The sequence below is a fragment of the Jaculus jaculus genome, chromosome 9 (genome assembly GCF_020740685.1).
Source record: "Jaculus jaculus isolate mJacJac1 chromosome 9, mJacJac1.mat.Y.cur, whole genome shotgun sequence".
Lineage (NCBI taxonomy): Eukaryota > Metazoa > Chordata > Mammalia > Rodentia > Dipodidae > Jaculus > Jaculus jaculus.
The window spans coordinates 74,974,009-74,981,829 of record NC_059110.1 but is presented as its reverse complement, the minus strand read 5'-3'; the positions used below and the strand labels follow the sequence as shown (position 1 = coordinate 74,981,829).

The window sequence follows — 7,821 nt, the reverse complement described above, 5'->3', positions numbered from 1 at the left end:
CATCCTTTCCCTCCTCCCTGCCCCTTTTCTGAAGAGGCCTTCCTCACTGGGGATGCAGGTCAGCCCCATGGGTATTGTGGGTCATGAATTATGGAGCAGCAGTCAGTTATGGGGGAGAGGCAGTGTCTCTGTGCAAAATGTCCCAACTTGTGGCTTTAACAATCTTTCCACCTCCTCTTCCACAAAATTTCCTAAGCCATGCTGGGAGTGTTTTAAGTCTACTTCAATGATGGGCACTTAGGAACATCTAGATGTCTGGCTTGGTAGGCGTTGAGTGTCCTTAGTATCTTTCTCCATCACCCTTGTGCTTATATCAGCTTAATTAAGAGAGCAGCATTCTTGGTTATTTCCCCAATTCCTCTGTGGTTTCAGCTGGGGCCAGGGTGGAGTGCACTGGATCATTTATCTCCTCAAGTCCAATTCTCATCTGAAAAAGAGAAGCAGATTCTCCAATGGAGAATGATGTCAGTGCCAGTTAAATGGGATAGCCATTATTAATGCAGAGAGAATTATGAGGGTTTAGATAATTTTATAGTGTAAGGTTAGTGGGAGCTTGACAATGGAAAGCAGAATCATTATCTGGATGCGTTTTTGATTTGATTCCCAGTTCCAGATATGGTTTCTTTTCCACTGAGTGGATCTGTTAGCCAATCCAAGAGCAGTTGTTTACCCAACATGGCTGTGTACCACTACTGCACTTGTGTGAGCATCACATCAGGTTGTTTGCTTCTGAGTTGCTTAAACTTTGAGCTGCTTGGAAAGATGTTGACCACTTTCCCCTGGTAACTCATGTAGTGCTTTCCAGCACTAGATGGGCTAATTATCTGAGGACTGGCTCGCCTTTGGATTTCAATCAGATCTCTCCATGGTCCATGCTGACACTAATTAGTGTCTTCAGCAGTAGGGGCTTACCATTAACCTCTGGTGGGAAATCAAATGTTCTGACTGAAGTCTATTTTGTTTGTTTTTGGAGATCTAGTTGGTCTCTTTGATCAACAGCTCATTGTGGATGTAGACCACATCCTGGCACAGGGAATTACAGACCAGCACCAAGGGAAAAGAAAAAAGCAAAATCTAGAAAAGAAAGAGAAACAAGAGAAATTTGAGGTTAGGTTTTGTCTCACTCTCTCCAGGAGCCTTTGATTCAGGTGCTCCCTCTCAGGTTTGCTTGAGTGTTCCACCTTTTAGTCTGATTTCCAGGATATAGAATTCTATGGTACCAGTCCAATTTGGGTTTAGATTTTGTGTATGCCTCCCCCACCCTTTCCCTTCCCCCAAGCCCTACCCTCTCTATTGTCCAAGCCTCAATATGCTACTCAGTTAAGTCAGCAACTTGGGCTGATGCAGGTTAGGAACTACAGATGAGTGAGATCATGTGACGATTGTGTTTCTGTGATTGTGTGAGATCACTTAAAATGATCTGTTCCATGTTCGACCATTTTTCTATAAATTCTAATGTGTCATTTTTTCTTAATGCTGAGTAGAATTCCATCATGTAGATATACCACATCTTGGTTTTCCATTCATCCATTGATGGGCTCCTGTGTTGATTCCAGTTTTTGGCTATTATGAATTTAGCAGCTATAAACATGGTTTATAGATGGTGCTGAGATGTGGAACTTTTAGGGTAAATGCCCAGTAAGGGAATAACAGGGTCTGCTGGTAACTCTATATCCATCCTTTTCAGGAGTCTCCAAATTGCTTTCCACAGTGGTTGTTCCAGCTTACATTCCCACCAGCAGTGAATTTGAGTGTCCCTATTTCTCCACAGCCTTGCCAACATTTGTTTTAATTTGGTTTTTTAATGTTTGCTGTCCTTTCTGGGGTAAGGTGGAATCTCATAGTTGTTTTAGTTTGCATTTTCATAATGGCTAGGGATATTGAACATTTTCTTAGGTGTGCATTAGCCATTTATAATTCTTCCTCTGAGAACTCTCTATTTAGTTTTCTGCCCCACTTATGGAGTGGGTTGTTTGATTTTTTTTCTTTTATTGTTTAGTTTTTTGGGTTCTTTGTAGATTCTAGATATTAGGCTTCTATCAGTGGTATAGCTGGCAAAGATTTTCTCCCATACAGAGGGTAATCTATTTGCTCTGCTTATGGTATGTTTGTCTGTGCAAAAGCTTTTTAGCTTCATGAGATCCCATTGGTTGAATGCTTGTTTAGTTTCCTTGGCTACTGGGGTTTTGTTCAGTAAGTCTTTTCTTAGTCCTATATTGTGGAGTGTGCTTCGTATTTTGTCTTCCAGTGGTTGAAATGTTTCAGGTCTTTAATCCATTTGTATTTGATTCTTATGTATGGTGAAATGAAATGGGTCTAATATCATTTTTATACATATGGTCATCCAATTTGTCCAATACGATTTGTTGAAGATGCTATCTGTTCTCCAGTCTACATTACTGGCACCTTTTTCAAAGATCAAGTAGCTGTAGTGGCTTGCCCTAAAGTGTGGGTCTTCTATTCTGTGCCATTGGTTTTTATTCCAGTTTCTGTTTCCATTCCATTACCATGCTGTTTTAGTCACTATGGCTTTGTAATATAGCTTTAGATCAGGTATGGTGATACCACCAGAGGTGTTTCTTTTGCTGAGTATATGTTTGGATATCTGAAGCCTTTTGCCATTCCATATGAATTTTTGCGATCCTTTTTTTAGTCTCAGTGAAGAATGATGCTGGTACTTTTATTGGTATTGCATTAAATCTGTATATTGCTTTTGGTAGAGTTGCCATTTTCACAATATTAATTCTATCTATCCGTGAGTATGGGAGGTCTTTCTATCTTCTTAAGCCCTCCTCTACAGGGCTCCTTCCCGGTCAGGTAGTGCTGAGGGAAGGACCAGGCCTGATGGTTCCTCCCTAGGAGATGAGAAGGATGATGAGCATCGGACGACCCAGACCTCTCCTGGCCACCGGAGAAAAACCACACTGAGTTGGGAGTCTTTTCAATGCAGGAACTCACAGAAACAACTTGTTCTATTACTTTGAGCAGCTGCCTATATCATGTTGGGGACAAAGGCAGGGATTTTAGGATGGGGGTAGAGGTAAGGACCAATAGTAAACTGTAACTATTGAAATGGTAATTACAACTGGCACGTGGAGGTGGCAGGCCAGAAGCCATTTGGTGTCTTGCTGAGTCCTAGCTGGCCAGAGACAGGTTGCCAAACTTTAGCTAGGCTCAGGAAGTTCCACTAGGCCTCATGCCTGGGCCTTTCACAGCCAAACACTCCTCCATTTCTTTCTTTCTTTATTTTTTAATTTTTATTTATTTATTTGAGAGAGACAGACACAGAGAGAAAGACAGATAGAGGGAGAGAGAGAATGGGCGCACCAGGGCTTCCAGCCTCTGCAAACGAACTCCAGATGTGTGTGCCCCCTTGTGCATCTGGCTAACGTGGGACCTGGGGAACCAAGCCTCGAACCGGGGTCCTTAGGCTTCATAGGCAAGCGCTTAACCGCTAAGCCATCTCTCCAGCCCACTCCTCCATTTCTTTCTTGAGTGCTTTTATATTTTCATTATATAGTTCCTTCACATCCTTTATTAGTGTTATTCCAAGGTATTTAATTTTTTTTGTTGTTATTGAAAATGGGACAGTCTCACTGATTTCTTTCTCTGTATATTTGTCCTTTGCATATAGAAAAGCTACTGTTTTTTGTGCATTGATTTCGTATCCTGCCACTTTACTGAAGGAGTTTATCACCCTTAGAAGTGTTGGGATGGAGACTTTTGGATCACTTATGTACAGGATTATGTCATCTGCAAATAGGGCAAACTTGACTTCTTCCTTTCCAATTTGAATCCCTTTTATTTCTTTCTCCTGTCTTATTGTTTGGGCTAGTACTTATAGTACTATGTTGAAGAGCAGTGGTGAGAGTGGGCACCCCATCTTTTTTCCAATCTCAGTGGGAACTCCTTGAGTTTTTCCCTCACTAAGAATTATTTTGGCTATAGGAGCTTTATATATAACCTTTAGTGTGTTGAGATATGAACCCTCCATGCCTATTATTTCCAGTGTTTTGATCATGAAGTGGTGTTGTATTTTGTCAAAGGCCTTGTCTTCATCAATTGAGATGATCATGTAGTTCTTATGGCTCAGTTTATTTATGTGGTGTATTACATTGACCAATTTCTATATGTTAAACTATCCCTGTATTCCTGGGATGAAGCCTACTTGATCAAGGTGGATAATGCTTTTGATGTGTTTTTGAATTTGGTTTGCAAGGATTTTGTTCAGGTTCTTTGCATTAAGTTCATTAGGGATATAGGGCTATAATTTCTTTTCCTTGTTGCATATCTGTCCAGTTTTGGTATTATGGTGATTCTAGCTTCATAAAAGGAGTCAGGGAGGATTCTTTGGTCTCTGATTATGTGGAATAGTTTGAGAAAATTTGGTTTCAGTTCTTCTGTGAAGGTTTGATAGAATTCAGCTGAGAATCCATCCAGTCCTGGAATTTTCTTTTTGGGGAGGTTTTTGATTACCTTTTCAATCTCCATGGATGTGATAGGTTTGTTTAGGAGATTAATCTGCTCTGAGTTTAGTTTGGGTAGGTGGCATGTGTCTAGGAATTCATCCATTTCTTCCAGATTATATAACTTTGTGGAGTACAGGTTTTGGAAGTATGCCCTGATGATTCTTCCAATTTCATTGATGTCTATAATGATCTCTCCTTTTTCATTTTTGATTTTGTTAATTTGAGACTTCTCTTTTTTGTGCTTTACTACTTTGGCCAGAGGTTTGTCAATCTTGTTTATTTTTTCAAAGAAACAGCTCTTCATTTCATTGATTTTTAAAATTGTTTTCCTAGTTTCCAATTCATTAATTTCTGATTTAATCTTGAGTATTTCTTTCCATCTGGAGCTCTTTGTGTTGGGTTCTTCTTGTTTTTCCAGCACCTTTACGTGGATAGTCAAGTTATTAATTTGTGATCTTTCTGTCTTTGTAATGAAGGCACTTAGGGCTATGAATTTTCCCCTATGACTGCCTTCATTGAGTTCCATAGGTTTTGGTAGGTTATGTTTTCATTATCATTAAAATCTAGGAATTTTACAATTTCTTTTTGATTTCTTCCACAACCCATTCATTGTTCAAAAGTGTGTTGTTTAGTCTCCAGGAGTTGGTGGTGTTCTTTTTTTTTTTTTTTTTGCCAGAATTAAATTTTATTTCACATTGACAGAAACCATGAAAAACATTTACATTTTCCCACATTGTAGCACAAGTCAACAGAATATTTCTTGCTATAAATAAGAACTTAATGATTTGCATAATTGAAATACATTTATGTTCTTCAAGGTAAAGCAAAATGATATATTAAATGATTGTTTAAAATTTTAAAAATGAGACAAACATATGGCTTCATTATTAATATCCTATCTAGTCCATTATTAAATAATTTCCATTATCAATTAGCACCCATTTATAAAGATGCATTCTTAACATTGTTTTGGTAAGCTGAAATACAGCAGGAAAATTAACACAGTTCAAAAATATCAACTGTGCATTTCTGCTACATATTAAATTGTGTGATAAGTATTATATTAAGGTTCTGATCTTTTTTTTTTTTTTTTTTGAGGTAGGTTCTCACTCTAGCTTAGGCTAACCTAGAATTTGCTATGTAGTCTCAGGGTGGTTGGGAACTCATAGCGATCCTCCTACCTCTGCCTTCTGAGTGCTGTGATTAAAGGCGTGCATCACCACACCCCGCTATGATTAATCTTTATTACCCATAAGTTTGTTTTAAATACTTCTAGCAGTAATCTGGACACTCTGACAATTGAAAAATCAATTAATTGCTATTTCATATCTGTACAAGACAACTTATCTTAAAAAAATCATTTGTCAAAAATGAAAATTTAAAATTAATTTCCCTAGCAGAAAAAAATAAAGCAAAAATTTCTAATAGATTGTTCTTCTACAATAAGTTGGTTTGAAATATCTTAAGTTAAACTACAATATAAATAGACCTAATCATTTTAGAAATTCATAGTATTTCTAAACATACTAGAACATGATCTAACCTTTCAGTTGTTTACGAAAAAAAAAAACATTTAATTATTATTATTACCTGTCTTGAAGATTCTAATAACTATAGAGGTCTGAATTTGGACTGAAGTGCAGTTATTTGAAATACATAAAGTAATGTTTGGTTTCTTTTAAAGTGTACTTAGATTTTAAATACCATATGTTTGTGATTGAGATACCATTGTGTTTGTGTCAAGTTATATTATATATTGGCAGATTTCTATGGTAGGGAAACAGTATTTGATCTGCTATAGAAAATCTAGAAAGTAACATTTTTTTTTGCAATGACAAGAGTATTAAATAGAAATATCAGAGAAAAGAAAAGCCTAGTCCCCCAATAAAAGGACTATTACTTGAAGAAAATATTACTCTTTTTTGACATTGAAAAGCATTATACCTAGTATAAAGAATAATGTCATGGCATCTAACTCTTATGTATTACAATCCTTACATACATATGAATGCATATACAAAAATACAGATACTGCATAGTGACTAAGCAACTGTGGTCTAACTCATAGTCTAGGCCACAGCATGAACAAGTCATTTATATCTGAACCACTTACGGTCTGAATAAATGTTCTTTAAGCATCCTAGTAATTTTCAAATGATATTAAGAACTCTGATTACAGTATTCTGCTGAATTACATTGGGAAAAGGAAGCTAGCTGCTTCACCTACTTTAATACTAGTATGTTCTGGATATACAAATAAATGTCTAGTCTGTATCATTGGCATGTAATTGCAAAACATTTTAACACTGCAAACATTAGGGAGTTTAAAGATCAGAAATGGGAAAAGGTGTATATTCTAGGCTAGTGCAATGATGCTGGTGTAATCAACACAAGGCTTCTTAGTGATGTCAATCAATTGGAGGTAGGAGTTTATCAATGAAATGCTTGACATCCATCATTTCCTGTTGACACGAACTGTGCATCATACCTTCATAGATTTTGAAGGTTACATTGTCTGGGTTTACCAATGTTTTTAGTTTTTCAACAGTCAGAGAACCAAACATTAGGGGAACTAAAGGGTCACTATCTCCATGACACTGAAGAATAGATATTTCTCTATTGATGCCACTGATAGGACCCTGTGTAAAGGAAGATCGAAGTGGAAGCCAACAACTGAGGGCGGTGATGCCTGCCAGTTTCTGTTGTGTTGTGAGAGCAGTGTACAGAGATAATGCTCCTCCCTGAGAAAATCCTCCCAAAATAATTCTGTTAGAAGGAATGCCATTCTTCACTTCTTGATCTATCAAGGCTTTTACATTTTCTGCTGCCTGTTTAATTCCAGATTCATCCTCCTGAGAATCTGGTGAAAGCCCAATAATATCAAACCATGAAGGCATACCCATGTTCATATTTAACGTAACAGGCATAACTGGCCTGCAAATGCTTCTGCCCATCCCTGCCCAGTATCTCCCAATCCATGAAGGAAAATAACAGCAGTGGCCTTGCGGGCGGCGGGCACGATGTCAGGCAGCGGAGCAGACATGTTATTGCCGCACATCACTTGGTGGAGTTCTTGATGTGTCTCTTGTTAATTTCTAGCTTTAAAGCATTGAGATCTGACATGGTGCAGGAAGTTACTTCAATTTTCCTGATTTTATGCTTTATGGTCTAATATATGATCAATTTTGGAGAAGGTTCCATGGGCTGCTGAGAAGAATGTGTATTCTGTCAAGTTGGGGTAGAAAGTTCTGTAGATATGCTTTAGGTCTCATTGATCTATGATGTTGTTGACCTCTGTTATTTCCCTGATAATTTTCTGCTTGGATGATCTGTCTATTGATGATAGTGGAGT

The 7,821-nt window shown here is 37.7% G+C and overlaps 1 pseudogene; it reads right to left on the bottom strand.

The window, feature by feature from the left end:
* Window positions 1–6,737: 6,737 nt before the first annotated feature.
* Window positions 6,738–7,527, bottom strand: LOC101607967 (annotated as a pseudogene).
* Between the last annotated feature and the right edge of the window lie 294 nt (window positions 7,528–7,821).